This window comes from Heloderma suspectum, chromosome 8 (genome assembly GCF_057233095.1).
Source record: "Heloderma suspectum isolate Gila_16-S chromosome 8, 16-S_ref, whole genome shotgun sequence".
NCBI classification, from domain to species: domain Eukaryota; kingdom Metazoa; phylum Chordata; class Lepidosauria; order Squamata; family Helodermatidae; genus Heloderma; species Heloderma suspectum.
Genome location: NC_139465.1, coordinates 6,313,667 through 6,330,607, shown reverse-complemented (window position 1 = coordinate 6,330,607; position 16,941 = coordinate 6,313,667).

The window sequence follows — 16,941 nt, the reverse complement described above, 5'->3', positions numbered from 1 at the left end:
CTGCAGCTCTTCCGTCTTTTCCTCCTTAATGGGTTCTTTTGTGGAAAGAAAAAAGCTGGAAGGAGCAGTGGGAAAATATGGGAGGAGGAGGAGGAGGAGAATTACATTTCTATACCGCCTCATAGCCAAAGCTCTCTGGGCAGTTTACAAAGATTAAAAACTATTACAAGTACAGTATACAAAGTTTAAAAACCATTTATATAAAAAGCACATGAAAAGACAGCATACACAGAGACAACATATATCTAAAAACAACTTTGAGCAATCAACCATGACAATAAGGCTGAATCTACACTTAGCAGTTTTGCCATTATCATACTACAATGATAACTAGTGGTGCACCTGACACTAGTGGGCACCAATAGTTATCACTGCAGCATGATAATGGTAAAACTCCTATGTGTAGATTCAACCTAAGACAAATCCAGGACCTCATTAAAACTCATCATGTGCTGCCAAATGCCTGAGAAAAGAGAAAGGCCTTAACATGGGGCCGTAAAGATAACCATGTTGGTACCAGGGAGGTCTTGTCAGGGACATCATTCCATAATTGGGGGCCACCACAGAGAAGGTCATCTGCCTTGTTGATGCCTTACAAGCCTCCCTCAGAGAAGGCACCCAGAGGAGGACTTTATTAGATGCTGAGTGTAGTGTACAGGTAGGTTCATGTCAGGAGAGACATCATCAGAACCCACCATAAAATTTGGTGACTGGGGCATGGCAATTGCACAATAAAACCCCCATCTGGAGGCACCCCAAGAAAGCTGCCTAGAGTTATCTAATGAAATACCAGGACTAGGTAGGCCTGTCTTGAATAATTTATCTTTCGCCAGATATCAAGAACCTTAATATTAAGGTGCTGCAAGCTTTAACATCTTAACTGTTGCGTTAATCAAGGAAAAGCTTTTATTGTACGTTAAGATCTCCTACCTTCACCCAACCGCCACCAAGTTGCAGGGTGGCCACATGTGCAAAAGAGGACATGGATTTGCATAACATTCGCATATGCTAGTTTATATATAGGTACAAATTTAGAATTAATTACTAGAATTTAAATAGGAATACAATACATCTCACTGTCATGGAGAAGACTGTGTCCAGGTGACCTGTGTGCCTGGCTGCTCAGTCCGCTCTCCAGGTACTAACAACGGTTGACAGACAACTTCATAGGGGTCTTTCTATTTAAACCGGACTTGGACCAGGCTGCCTTTCAAATAGAGGATGCCTTCAGATTAGAGAACTGTCCTCTCTAAAGTAGGACATATGGGGTTGTATCCAGTGTTAGTCTAAATTAAGTCCCGCTCATTTCAATGAGTCTGCTCTAAGAAGAACTAACATGGGATACAACCCATGGCCACCCTAACACCAAGCGACGAACGCAAGGCTGTTGAAGAGCCTATGGATGAACAAAGATGCACCATCTCCCTCCTCCCTGAGACAAATTTGATGAAAAGGGACCATCAAGATGTCTTCTTCCTTCCAGGTTGAATCCAAACCTAGCTGTAATTTGGCCTTTCCGGGTGAAGTTCTTACAGCTTTGCCTCCAATAATAAGGCCGAACTCAACTGATGCTGACTGTGCTCAGCTGAAACAATCAGCATCATTTCATCTTATAAATGTAGATCTTCCACAAAACTAACTGGGCTTGAACTTGTTTCTTTTGTTAAGGCCATTTGCTCCCAATGCGTTACCGAAAAAGAGAATATTCCATATGCCCAAATTAAATGAGAAAGAAGATAGCGGATAGTGTCTGCCCCTCCATGTGGTTAGAAATTCTCGCCGTCTTCTGGTTTCAATGCATGTGTTCTCAGAAAGAGGAAATGGTTGGAGACAATTTTAAAAGCATCTCAAAATAATTAAAAGCAGAGAGAAACCAAGTTCTTGCTGAGGTGCTTAGCAGTGGAGGCTGGTGGTTCTGATGTCAGTGGGGCAGTGAATCTGCTCCAGGTTTCAATCAGAACCAGTCAGAACTCTAGAGGAGCTACCTGAATTGTGGATTCACTGCCCCACTGACATTGGAGCCACCAGCCCCAAGTGGTGCTAACCCTGCATCTGGACCACATCATTTCAGACTACAGGTAAAAGTGCACCAGGCTGAATGCTCCTCTGCACATGCGCACACACACACACACACACACACACACACACACCCCATCCCTCCAAATAGAAAACTATATGTCAGGGATAATGTTCTAGTCTAGTATTCTCCCTGCAATCTAGTTTTCTGTGATTAGGGATTTATTTGTTTTTTGTACAAAAGACCATTCAGCCACCTGAGTACACCCCTGAAATGGGAAGTGGTAGAGTCCAGAAACAGCTTGACCACTGCAGTGGCTAAATATTACCACCACAAGAGAATCCAACACATCTCTGGCGAAGTCCTTTACACACCATCAGAAGCAAGCAAAGGCCCCAACATATTCCTTAACTTAGCTCTCCCCGATGAGGTGTTTTCGACTACAACTTCCAGCACTCCTGACCATTGGCTGTGCTGGCAGGAGCTGATGGGAGCTGAAAGTTCAAACATCAGGAGGGCATCAGGTTCAGGAAGGCTGCCTTAACCAGGAGCTTTAAACAGGGAAAAGCAAACGGACCCAGCCCAGAAGATTTAATCTGAGATAACCACAACCTGTTATCTCATGGGTTCTAAAATTCCTGGGCAAGACTGAAGATAGCACCGCTATAGCATTAAGAGAGAGTGGGGAGGGTCCATGAGAGAATGGAGGGATGTCATCTACAAAGGCCTTTATTCAAATAGAAGCTATTTGGGTAGCACAGCTAGCCACAGATGATCAGTAGCAGGGAGTAAGCATCAAGATGTAGAGGAGAAACGCAGGTTTGATGAGCAGCACTGACAGGCTTTTTCACAGCCCAGCTCTTTCTAGCTGGTTGATCATGCAAATTAAGGAAGAGCAACTGCATCCTGCCAGAAGGCCCCTTGTAAACAACAAACACCATTTTCTCAAGCACCACCACCACCATCAGAATGACCTCCACAAACGGTTCCTTTACCAATGTTCGTAAATGTGGAAATAATGACTCACTGAACTCTTTGGTTTGGTTTAGTTCAATGTGTTTGTTTATATAGCTGTAACCAAATAAATAAATATTGAAATAAATGAGTTCCGTTCATTGTTTGCATGGTTAGATGTCCACATTTTTGCTCCTTTAATATGCTTGCAGAGTGATTGTCGAGTGGAGAGGTGAGGAGGAAACACCTTGTACTAAGTAAAAATGGATCATCGTCATCATCATCATTATTAAAAAGTGGGACCTGTAACAAAATGTTGCAATGTGGAATGGTCCTGTTCAGGGCCAGCGTCAAAGGTAGGCATGGTTGGGCACCTGCCAAGGGCCCACAGCCCAGCAGGGGTCCACTGACAAGAGCCCCCTGGCGTTGCTCCTCCTCCTCAGCATTGCAATCTGCTTGTTCACCTGCGTCTTGCTCTGGCCCAGGCAAAGGTGATGGTGAGAAGGAGGAGCAGGAGATGCCATGGCCTGCTTGCTCACTGGCTCTGCCTGCCAAGCAAGCAAGAGGCAGCAGTGATGAGAAAGAGGAGGAGAAGCAATAGAAGCTGGTGACAACGGTGGTGGGAAGGGAGACTCCCTGAGGGAGGCGGCTCACTTGCCCAAGGGCCCTCCAAAATCTGGAGCTGCCACTGCTTCTGTTCAGGGTTTGAGCCATGTTCTTTCCCAGGATGGCATCAGAGCATGTGCAGACCTCACTGGGCTTTTTGGTGTTGGGGGCTTAAGGGTATTTTTTTCCCCCTAAAGATTTTACGTACTTCAAACCTCCAGGTTCCCTCTAGAATGAGAATCCTTTTCCTCTTCTATGTTGGTGGTGCTGTTTTGGATACATAAGGAGAGGCACTTGGGTATTCATTTTTTTAATTATTTTTAGGATTCCTTTAAAGCTGGAACCCTCTCAACATGGTGTACAAGATAAAAACCATACAAAGTAGATACAATAAAAATCAATATGTACATATTCAATAAAAGTCCATAAAAACAGAGATTAGCAATGAAGGTTTCATGGGAAACCCCCATGAAAGGTTTCCCTGATGGAGTGCAGTGGCACCCTTGAATGGGAGCCAAGATGGTGCTCAGCTGCACTTCATACTTGCCTCTTGCCCACCACCACTGTTGCCTCCTCCTCCACCACCACCACCACCACCACCACCACTGATTTGCCTACCACCTCTATCGTTTCACCTGCCTCCCCCTCGCCACCACTGCTGCTGCCACCACCACCTCCATTTTGCCTGTCTCGCCCCACCCCACCATTCACCCCACCGCCTCCGCCATTTTGCGCCCTGCGCCACCACCATCTCCTCCTCCTCCCCATGCCCCCAAAATTTCCTGGCAGGGCAGCAGCATTTTAAACTGGAGTGGATCCATCACTCCACAGCTGCCACCCACCCTCTTAAGATTACCCCAGAGGCGATGCCCAACATATCAATGTCAGGCATTGCATTAGGGATCATCTTAAGATGGTGAGCAGCAGCTGCAGAGCAGAGCCAAACACTGGTTCCTCTCTCATTCAAAAGCACAGCTGCCCTGCCAGGAAATGTTTTGGGGAGGGTGAAGGGGCAGGCAGTAGTGGTAGGCAAGCAGCCAAAATGGTGGCAGTGAAGGCAGCGGTGGTGGTAGTGGGCAGCTGGGAGGGTGGAATGGAGGAGGAGGAGAAGGAGGTGATGGATTTGACCAGTGGGTGGGGGTGGAGGAGGAGGAGGAGGAGGAGGCACAAGGTAGCACCAAGCCCAAGGGTCCCCTGAAGTCTGCTTCTGGCCCTGGGAGCAGGAAAACCAACTGCCTATAGAGATATCTTGGGGTTGTGGTGGACAGCTTGATGAAAATGTCGACCCAGTATGTGGCCACTGTAAAAAAGGCGAACTCCATGTTAGGCATAATTAGGAAAGGAATTGAGAATAAAACTGCCAAGATCATACTCCCCTTGTATAAATCGACGGTGCAACCAAATGTAGAATACTGTGTACAGTTCTGATCACCGCACCAAAAAAAAGGATATTGTACAACTGGAAAAAGTGCAGAAAGGGGCAACTAAAATGATCGAGAGGCTGGAGCATCTCCCCTATGAGGGAAGGTTACAAGAGCTGGGATTGTTTAGCTTGGAAAAAAAGGAGGGTAAGGGGAGGCATGATAGAGGTCTACAAAATTATGCATGGTGTGGAGAATGTGGAGAGGGAGACATTTTTCTCCCTCTCTCAAAATACTAGAACCCAGGGTCCCATAAAGCTGATTGGTGGGAGATTCAGGACAGATAAGAGGAAAGACTTCTTCACACAGCCCATTCTTAAATTATGGAATTTGCTACCTTAAGATGTAGTGATGGCCACCAATTTGGATGACTTTAAAAGGGGGTTAGATAAATACCTGGAGGAGAAGGCTATCAATGGCTACTAGTCCTGATGGCTATGTGCTACCTCCAGTACCAGAGGCAGTGGGCCTATGTGCACCATTTGCTGGGGAACATGGGCAGGGGGGTGCTCTTGCACTCGTGTCCTGCTTGTGGGTTTCCTGTGGATAGTTGATTGGCCACTGTGTGAACAGAATGCTGGACTAGATGGACCCTCGGTCTGATCCAGCGGGGCTCTTCTGATGTTCTTATAACTAATTGCCAACCAATAGGAGTCTTGTTCTTTTTTCAGTTTTCCAACCTTCCCCTATAGGGCAAAGACTCCCTATCTAAAATTATGAATACCTTCATTCTAGGGAGGATTAACTTTCCTAGACAAAGAGAAATGCTATCAATACGACCAATTAATGGTCGTTGTGCATTCAAATGGAGAGCTATGTGTTTAAGCATTTATATCATGCCCTTCAGTGTATGGAAAAGAGCTGTGGCTCATTGGTAGAGCCCCTGCTTTGCATGCAAGAGATCCCAGGTCCAATCCCCGGCTTCCCCAGGTAAGGCTGCAGAAGACTCTTGTCTGAAACTCTGGAGAGCCTTTTCCAGTCACTGTAGACAATACTGAGCTAGCTGAAGCAATGGTCTGACCCCGTATAAGGCAGCTTCCAATATGCCCTGGCTGTTAGAACTCCCAGTGTGGCCTGCAATAATATTACCGATGATGGAAATGTGTCTGTTACCATCAAACAAAATATGTGACAAACATTAAAATGGCAGTGTCGTTTTTCAAAAGTTGCTTGAGAAATAAACACAGCCGCAGACGTAAAACCAATTTAAATAGGGCAAAGGGTGGTGTCCTGCGCCAAAAGGACATGAGGCTAGAAGCCAAGGAAACCTCTCTGAGAGAACATTCCAAAGATGAGGCATCACAGCTGGGACGGCCCTAGGTGGCAGCACCTGGCAAATGGCCTCCAAATATAATCTCAGTGTACAGGCAGCTTCACGTGACTAGCCGTGAATACAGATGCATGGATTTTGTAAAATCTGTTCCATCTGCATTTCAGGGATTGTCACCAGCTCATTGGCGGAATTCCCTGAATTTGCACAAGTTCGCATTTGTACAAATTCGCACTTGCAAAAATGTGCAACCCCCATGTGCAAATCCCCCCAAAATGTGCATTTTCATGCTTTAGCCTAAGATGGAAATGCACATTTTCAGCTGGCTTTTTTTAATTTACATATTTTCCTATGACTAAATCGGCATAAAATTCTGGAAAGTTAAAAAAAAAAAAATGGTCCACAAGTCTGCAGAATCTGTGTGACTCGGGAAAAGGTGGTCCACTGTGGAATCCATGGGTTGGTTTCATAGACATACAAACTCATTTGATTCCATTGAGGATTTCTCTGACATTGCTAGCTGTGGAACTAACATGCAAGACAGTTGCGGGACATTGTGACTTTTTTAGGTCCTTAACAAAGATGTTAAGATGCTTAATAGAAAATGCTTGACTGAGTATGTCCATATACTGAAGTGCCTCTCCCAGGAAATCATCCCACTGCTGATACCATGTCGAGCAGGGGTGGACAACATGCACTCCCCCCCACTCCCTGACCGTAGGTGTGGTCCCTGCCACCACCCCTATACTGCTGAAATTTGGCAGCAGAAGCCAAATAATCAGTGGTTTGCCACCGAAATTCAGTGGGAAACCTCTTCAGGGACTCAAATTTCACTTGTTTTCAAGCTAAATATGGTCCTTTCGGGTTTCTGTAGTGTTTTTCAGCCGAACTTCAGCAGAAAACCACCATATATTTTTATTTTTATTTTTTTTTGCCAGTGGTGCAATGGTAGTGGCCGGAGTGCCACCCCTTGGGGACCCTGGAGGTGTGGAAATTGGCCCCTGGACTGCCCAAAGTTGCAGTAGAGTACCCTTGAGGTAGGGTGTATAAAAGAAATACAAGCAGCCCTGTTGAAGAAGACACTGAAGTACCTTTGTAAGAGGAGAAAGCCCCTCCATTAGTGAACTTCACCCACCTTACCTATTCTCCCTTTAAGTTTTAACCCATAATACAGACAATCAAGAAAACAAGGAAAGGAGTTCTTTAGGAGAAGCTCCAAGACATGACTTGATAGGCAGGGGCTTCCCACAAACACCCTAAACATGTACTTTTTTTTTTCTTCCTCTACCTATCTTATGCAAGCTTCTCCCTAATTTTTTATACGTTGCTAGCTAAATTTCTTGAAAGCTGCCTTGGGTTTTCTCCATGACTCACCATCACTAGAATTGGAAGCAATGTTTCAATATTCCTACACCAGCCGTTCCCTTGGAGATTAGAACAACAGCTAATGCACTTCTAAGGAGGCACTCCACCATTAAAAGTAACTGCGCCAATTTAGGAGGTGCCATATCTATTTTTCTTACTCTTGTATGCTTAAAACTATCTGGAGCACATCATCCATATTGGCTGGTTATAATATCCCAACTTCCAGGGGGTAATCATCTTAGTCTGTTGCTGCAAAAACGAGGGATCTTAAAGACTGAGAAGATTTATTGTAGCACATGCATTCAAGTAAGGAACTTCAAAGGATATATCATGAAACCCTTATATTCGAACTTATCAGGAAGTTTGATTCTATTCATGTAGGCCCCAATCAAGACAATGGTTTCCTTTCCCACTACAGGTGTTAACACAACAAAGCATCAATTATTGCATTATATCACCTTTACTGCTGTTGTGAATAGTAACTGTGCTGATTTTGTATACATTTAAGCTTTACATTGGGGCCGCGGTGGCTGGGGCTGCGGTGGCTTAGTGGTTAAGATGCTGAACTGCAGACTGGAAGGTCGGCAGGTCAGCAGTTCGAGACCTGAGTGCTGCGTGACGGAGTGAGCTCCCGTCTTCAGTCCCAGCTTCTGCCAACCTAGCAGTTCGAAAGCAAGAAATTGCAAGTAGATAAATAGGTACCACCTCGGCAGGAAAGGTAACAGCATTCCATGCACCTTGGTGTTCAGTCATGCCAGCCACATGACCACGGAAGCGTCTTTGGACAGCGCTGGCTCTTCGGCTTAGAAACGGGGATGAGCACCGCACCCTAGTGTTGGACACGACTGGTTGGGGACACCTTTACCTTTTTAAGCTTTACATAGAACTGTCGTGGATTGCAGCCCTATTCAGGCAACCAGCCAAATGTATGAGGGCACAAACTGTGTAGAGAGAAGACTCCGTTACAGAAAGATGGCATACGGCTTCCATCCCATCAGGACCCAGTTCTCCAGGAAGACCAAAGGTTCCTGACCCACTGAATCTGGAGGAGGTTGCACTACCATCTTGACGACCCCAGCCATGAAAACCCTAACATACCACAGCCACTCCTGTATTGTTGTAGTCTGAGGAAGTAAAACCCCTACTTAAGGCTCAGTCACAATCTGCCACTTACTGGAGCAACACACCAGCAAACTTATCTGGCTTCCAGCTCCAGCACCACTCAGAGCCCTACGTGGTGCTGTCCTGTTTCTGTTCATGCCTTCCAGGAGTCAGAGTTGAGAAATGACGCCAGGAGTCAGAGTCAAGAAATAAAAAGATTCAGAGCTGAGGAACATATAGAAACACACTAGAAGACGGAAGCTGTTGTTGCTTAGGAAAAGTCTGCGCTTTTATTGTGCCCAGATCATAAGAAGTAATAGTTCTGCTCCGTTGCCAAGTCTGCACTGAGCAGGAGGTGGGTGTAGATGAACTCCAATATACCTCCCAACTCTCAGATTGCATTATTCTTTTCTAGGAGTCCCAGGTGGCCAGCCAGGAAAGGTGGGGCCCATCCAAAGCCTCTTTGCTGCGGAGGAAGAGACTCCAAACGGCAGTTTGGTTAGCTCACACAGACAGCTGAAAGATCCTAGTTCTAGCCCAGCCGCTCCTGACGCCTACAAGCCCCGACAGTCATCTCTACCCTGTAAGCTTGCAGTCATAATTATTTTGTTCCTTAAAATTAAAGAGGAAGCTTTAATCATAAAGTAGGAGGAATGATACAATGGGTGGGATGAGGGGTATTGTGTAATACTTCATCAAGCAAACACAAGGGGTATTGCAGTATAGTTAGTCTTTATGGGCTGCTAATTTTCATTCTAAAAGTACATTCCATCTCGTACTGGCTATATCAGGGGCAACTCATCTGCCCTCCAGATGTTTTAGACAACAGCTCCCACAATCCACAGCCATTAGCCGTGCTGGCTGGGGCTGATGGGAGTTGTAGTCCAAATCATCTGGAGGACACCAGGTCGTCTACCCCTGATCTATACTGTCAGTGAACCATTCAGAAGAATCAGATTAGACTGTGCTGCCATTTATTGGCAGAATTGGCGTTGGGGGCGAATGTGGTGTAGTGGCTGGAGTGTTGGACTAGGATTGGGGAGACCCCAGTTCAGTTCCCCACTTAGCCATAAAGCGCACTGGGTGACCCCGGGCCAGTCACTGACTTTCAGCCTAACCTACCTCACAGGGTTGTTGTGAGGATAAGATGGAGAGGAGGAGGAGGAGGATCATGTATTTCACCTTTGGCTCCTTGAAGCAAAAGGTAGGATTTAATGTTACAAAAATATAGAATAATAAGTGGTTTTCAGGCACCAAATGCAGACTGGAATAAATGTGACTTCAGGTATTTTTAAAAACCCAGCAGTAGTGAGGCCATATGTATCTTCCTGAGGAAGGAGTTCCAAAGGTGCGGGGCCACCATGGAGAAAGCCCTGACCCCAGTGCCTGCCAGTCCAATGGCTCTTGCTATTAGATATAAAAAGAGATATGAAAAGAAACAGAGAAAAGCATTTTGTAACCTGAATCATTTCAAGAAAGTTATTGAAATGTCAACTTTGTTGTTTACACTAAAATAAATATTCCAAGGATGAATAAACTTAGCCCATTCTGAGTGAATGGTGCCTTTTCATTGAGAGAAATCAGTCAAAGTAACATCAATTTCTTTGGTTTCACAAGGCTGTCTCTAAATTGGCTAATTGGACAAATGTGTGGGAAAAGATTATGGTCTCTATAACCAAAGACGTCTGGTGGAAATTTTTCATATGCCAAATGAATAAAACAAATTCCTCCAAGGAACTTGGCCAAGGCTGTCTTTGCTGAGATCAGGACTAACCCAAGACATTTAGCTGCCTGATGCGAAGAATAAAAGGGTGCCCTGTCCCATTCCAAGTACAAAAGCCGACTGGACTGGCCGTGAAATCTTTTTTCAATGCTGGTGATAGGACAGCAAGCCCCCCACACACACACACACCTGAAGGCAGACAGTTAGCTTAGGGGGCACAGGGCAGGATGCTTGACATACAGGTCTCTCCTCCTCCAACACCTTGCTGCCACCTCCCAGCAACTGCCACTTGATGGGACCTCCTCACTCTGCCTAATGGTAGGGCTGGCCCTGGCCGAGATGACACATTTTTTAGTCACTCAGTTCTACCATCTAGTTCTGTGTCAACAGGTAGCAAGAGGGCTGTAGCTCAGCATGCAAAAGGTTCTCCCAGGTTCAATCCCCAGCATCTCCAGGTAAGGATGAGAAAGAAGAGTCCTGTCAGAAACCTTGGAGAGCGAGCGAGACCCTTGGTCCATCTAGCTCAATATTATTGACACTGACATCAGCTGTCCAGGGTTTCAGGCAGGGTTCTTTCCAAGCCTTACCTGGAGAAGCCAGGGATTGAACCCAGGACCTTCAGCATGCAAACAAGTGCTCTACCACTGAGCTACGGTCCCTGCCTTAGTCAGTCAGCCCAGTGCCAAACCTCCCAGAGTGAGGAACCCTGGGCACATTTCGGCCTGCTGGCTTGCTTGCCAACACTGGGCCCCAGATGCACAGGTGGGGAAAAGACCCAATTCATCCATGAATCTGTCCCATTTTTCAGGTGGCCACGCAATGATTTGCCAATAAAGAGGAAATGCACCACCCAAAAAGGGGACAAAAGAGGAGAGCCAATTGTGCATGTGCTAACTCATATATATTCCAAAAAAACACTTCTTTCAGGAGCACAGTTACTAATAAAACTTATTGCATTAGACAATCATTAACATGCACCTCTACTAATGTGGTTTGTTTAACTGAATGTTAAAAAAAATGGATGTCATATGCAATATGCAGGGAAAACTAAACCGGACCTAAGAACAAGGTTCCATAACTACAAATCTGTTATTCTTACCAAAAAAAAATGGAGCTGCTTGTTGCAAGACATTTCAGCTCACCTTCGCATAGTGTCTCGGATTTACAGTTCTTTAAATCAAGGAAACAAAAGACACTGACGTGCTTGACAAAAGGGAACATTTCTGCATCTGTAGACTGAGAACTCTTAGTCCAAATGGTCTTAACCTGGAGGACAATTCATAAGCATTACATCAATCATACCTCTGTTTTTTTTCCTAAAGAACTTTCATCTCCAGGCTAGGGGTGTACGAAATACTCACCCCTTCCTGGTTCGGGCGTCCATGGGGTGGCGGGAGGTGATCCATCCCTCCCCCAGAATCCTCCCCAGCCGGCTCCGCTCCGCGGCAAGTCCGCAGAGCCATTGGCCGGGCCCGTCCACAGCTGGACTTCTGTCCACTGCTGGGCTGCGGACGCAAATGGCATCCGGTGTAGCTGACGCCATTTGCGTCCCTGCTCTTTGCCATAATAGGCTACATAAATATTTACATAGCCTATCACGAAAAGACCAGGGATGCAAATGGCGTTGGCTACGCAGGCCGCCATTTGCGTCCGCAGTCCAGGGCAGTGGACAGATGGCAGCGGACAGACCTGGACTGGCCAGCAGCAGGTAGAGTCCGTCCGGGGAGAATTTCAGGGGGTGGCGGGGGGGAGTAGTCCATTCCGCCGCAGACTCCAGGGGTCATTGGAGTCTGTGGTGGATTTCTCCGCCATCCCTACTCCAGGCATTCCAAACTGCCACTCCTGATGCCCATTTAACAGCACAGCTACTGATGAGGGTGGAAGCTGAAACATCTAGTGTAAGATTAGTTTTAAGATTAAGGTTATATGCATGCAAATTTAGAAATAATTGTTACAGTTTAAACAGAAATACAATGCATCTCACCATAGTGTGGAAGACTGTGACCAGGTGACCTGTTCAGTCCGCTCTCCGGGTGCTAACTGTTGATGTGCAACAGATCTTATGGTTCTTTATCTTTACATTGGAATGGGAGAGGTTATTCCTCCAATTAGAGGATGCCTCAAATAGAGGACCCATGGCCTCTCTAGCCTGGCACTTTTAGTGGTGGCTGGATTTAGACCAAAGCCTTCCAGTTCTTTAAACGGTTAGTACTGAAAGACTGGATCCATTAGCATGCCTATTTTGGGCAGCAATCCCCCCACACACACACTTGAAGATAAGACTTTTGGATAGGGCCTAAAACAACTACCCTTGTGTTTTCACTACAATACACTGAAACTGTATATACAGGCTGTGCATCATATCCAAAGACTCTTACAACATGTGGAATCGGTGTGTGCATGGACTTGCAGGATGTACCCAAAGAACTAGACAGTGGACACGCTGTGGACACGCTGCAAAGGAGGGAGAAAATGCAGCAGATGGGGGCCTGGGTTGGCTTAGTCAAGATGCCAGACAGCCAACTGCTGCCGTTTGTTGCTTGTAAAGGGTATTCTGATTCTCATAACTGGTGTGTGGTTACATTACATTTCCTTTTCTGGGAGGGAAGGTCTGAGGGTGGTGGATCAATTGCACAATGTCAGAATAACACACACACATTGTCATTCTCTCTCTCCCCACCCCCTTCCTCCCTCTCTGCCTGACTGCCTCCCCCTCTCACTCTCTCTTGCTCTCCTTCCCTCCCTCTCTCCCTCTCTCAACGGTCAAAGATCTGGCGAAGAAGCTCCAAGCTCAAAAGGGGAGGAGGGGCATGTTTTGCGGCCAGGGGCCCTTTTATCATTTTTAGAGAAGTTGAGCTCATCCCAAGTTCCTCTCCCACAGATTGTTCCTGTTGTCGCCGTCGTCATGTCCCTGGCCTCCTCTGTCATGTGACTCCCCCACAAGGGTGTGTGACCTGAACTTGGCTCACACCAAACTCTGTCCATCTTGCAAGCAAGGGGCGGGGTCAGCTTCAGCCTTTAATCAAAAGCTACCCCATCCAGGTAGGGTGGCCATGGGTCCTTCATTACAGAGGACAGTCCACTATTTTGAAGGTTTGTCCAGTCCAAGAAAAGTTTAAAAGATAAAGAACCGCAAGAAATGAGCACAGCGGTGGCCATGGAGTTGCCCAGAAAAAGGCAACTCCATTGTGTGATTGTGTCTGGCTGATGGTTTTATTGTTTTAGACATATGTTGTTGTTGTGTGTGTTATTTGTTTTATGTCATTATGTGAATGGTTTTTTATATTTTATATAATGTATTCTAATGGGTTTTGATTTTTGTGAACCACCCAGAGAGCTTTGGCTATGGAGCAGTATTGAAATATAGTGAATGAATGAATGTATGAATGAAAGCAAGGCTGTGATCCTGAGCCCATTGAAGTCAATGTGGAAAATCCCTTTGAGGATAACAGAACTGATGAAACACGTCTGCGCCTCGCAGATAGACATGCCCCACTGAAGAAAGTGACATCTATGGAAAGAGATGCAACTCTATTTGCAAGATGCATCTTGCAAATCTCAGAGGTTTTTAGGGTCACCACCCAATCAGGAAAAGAAGACACCCTGTTGGAAGGTTTGGGAAACCAATTCCCAGATGTTTGGGGAGGGGAGAGATGACAGAAATGTAGCCTATCTTGCTGGCATTTTTGTTTAGTGAAACCAAGCTCTCAGGGGGTTCAGACAGGAGTCTTTCCCAGTCCGATATGGAGTAGGAATGTATGGATTGTGTAAAAACTGTTCCATCTGTGTTTCATGGATTGTCAGGCGCCTTTCGTTTTGCCGCCCACCCATTACCAGAAATGGATTTTTTTCCAAATTTGCACAAATTCGCATTTGTGCAGTGTTGTATTTGCAAAAATGCTCATATTCCCCCCAAATGCACATTTTCACGCTTTAGCCTAAGGGGGAAATGTGCATTTTTGTCTGGGTTTTTTATTTTGCATGTTTCTCTACAACGGAGGTTGTGCAAAATTTGGGAAAGTTGGAAAACTGGTCCACAACTCCATGGAGAGCCAGTGTGGTTTAGTGGCTAGAGTTTTGGACTGGGAGTTGGGAGATCCGGGTTCTAGTCCCCGCTCAGCCATGGAAGCTCACTCAGTGACTTTGGGCCAGTCACAGACTCTCAGCCCAACCTACCTCACAGGGATGTTGTTGTGAGGATAAGATAATGTACACTGCCTTGGAGAGGGCATACAGGGCATTCAGAAGGACCCAGGTTCAATGCCCAGCATCTCCAGTTACAAAGGATCAGAGAGCAGGTCATAAGAAAGACCTCGACATAGAGAGCCACTGCCAGATAAGATGTGACTATGTGGACAATATGACTTGGTAAAAGTATTAGTGCTTTTAGGGCAGGACTTTGGGGCAAACATCTAGGGTCTCAGCAGAATGAGAGCCCACACCCAGAAGGGGTGACTTAGCCCATTTTGAAGAAATCCATGTTATCACCTGAAGAGGGGGAAAGGGCATAAGACCATTGGGTAAAATCCAACATAAGTCCTACTTAGAGTAGATCCATTGAAATGTATGGGGCTTAAGTTAATCATGACTAACTTAAGTCCCATTCATTTCAATGGGTCTACTCTAAGTTGGACATATCTTGGATTTTACCCATTAAGTCTGGCATTTAGGATTACCTAACCGCATTTCTGGGAGTAGGTCAGGTTCCTATGATGTTGCAGGTTTAGGCCAATACCAGAACACATTTGAAACTCCTTTCTTCAAGTCATGTCTGTTCCCAGTATTCAAGGGCAGAGATTGTTAATTACAGTTAATTGTCTGTGGGTTGCATTAAATCAGTTATTTTAATTCCCTTTTTTTGGTGCCAGTCCTTGTTACTCTATTCTACCAAGATGTCTTCTTTCATAATATCCCCACAAACCGTCACAAAGTATTTTAAGCTCTTTATTTCAAGGACTGCATAACTTAAAAAAAAAAATAACCATCCTTCCTTTTTTGCAAAATGTGACACTCTCTAGGACACTCATGCTAATAACTGTAATCACATTCAGAGTTGAACCATGTTATGGGAATGCCGTGTTTGCTAAAGGGATAATATAGCATCAAAGGGATATTTACCCTTTGCCAACAGCATTGTTAGGAACGGTGCTGGAAACTAAATTTAAGAGATCTATAGCGCAATCCCAGGCATGTCTACTCAGAAGTAAGTCTAAGGGACTGCATGTCTTGTTATGAACCTGTCTGGTTCCCACTTTCTCTGCTTTTTGAAAAGGTGTTAGGGATGGAAGGATCAGTCAATTTCCATTTCTCGCAGTTCCTCATTTTTCCAGTCTTAAATCGGTTCATCCTGAACCTTGAGAATTTGGTTTTTTTAATGTTTGCATGGAAGTTCATAGGTGCTTTCTCCTGACATGTCCATTTTTGTATACGTTTTTTACTAATATGCACATTTTTGCAACCCATTTTTCTAATACAGTGCATTTTTAATATTGTTTTCCCTAATGTACACATTTTTGTATAAATTTTTTTATTGGAGAATTCCATTGCAAAATTTGGAGAAGCACAAGTTTCAAAGGATAACTGGGTTTCAGTTTGCAGAGTGGTTCAAAATTGTGAAATTAGAGAAATTCACATTACAGTGCAAGCTGAATGAATTACTCCCCCATTCCTTAAGATGCATCTTTTCAATATGCCTTTTTAAATTGTTTTTAATAGCATTTTAATTCTCTTTTAATATTTAGCATGGCTTTGTTTCTGTGTTTTCCTAGTATTATTGTTTGATTTCAATTTGTTGTGCACCAACTTGCTGACTTTTGTGGAAAGGCGGTATAAAAATATTAAAAATAAATCAATAAAATTTGTAGGTCCCATTGCGTTCAATGAGGCTCACTCCCAGATACGTGTGTGTAGGACTGCAGCTCTAATCACCAAACAAACTGAGGAGAGAATTTAATTCTCTGTGCCTTCAAGTGGAACCATGCCTGGGTTGTCCCCACCTTTAAAGCTGTCACACTGTCACACTTCCGTCTCCTGTTTTCTGCTGTCACCATGTTTTAATGCTAACCATGTATTTCCCAGGGGGCTGATATGAGTAGTTTTTAGTTGTTGTTGTTGCTTCTCCATTCTAGGAGTTTTATAAGTAGCAGACCTTTCTGCAGTGTATTTGTGAGTGAGAGTGCATTGTGTTTTGAAATCTCAAGCATCCACATATTTATGCTAAAGTTTGGAATAAGTGTTTGCAAGCTATGCACAATCCTGTTTGCCCCATGTCAGAAAAGGTATCAGGCTGTGGAAATGGGAAAGACGCAGGACAGGGCACCCCAAATGATCAGGGAGCTAGAGCAATTTCCCTACAGGGAAACACTAAACCATTTGGCTTTTTAAAACGCAATAAAGGAGGATATAACAGGGAGACATTTTTCTGCCTCTCTCATAATACTAGCACCAGGGATCATCGAATGAAGCTGATTGGTGGAAGATTCAA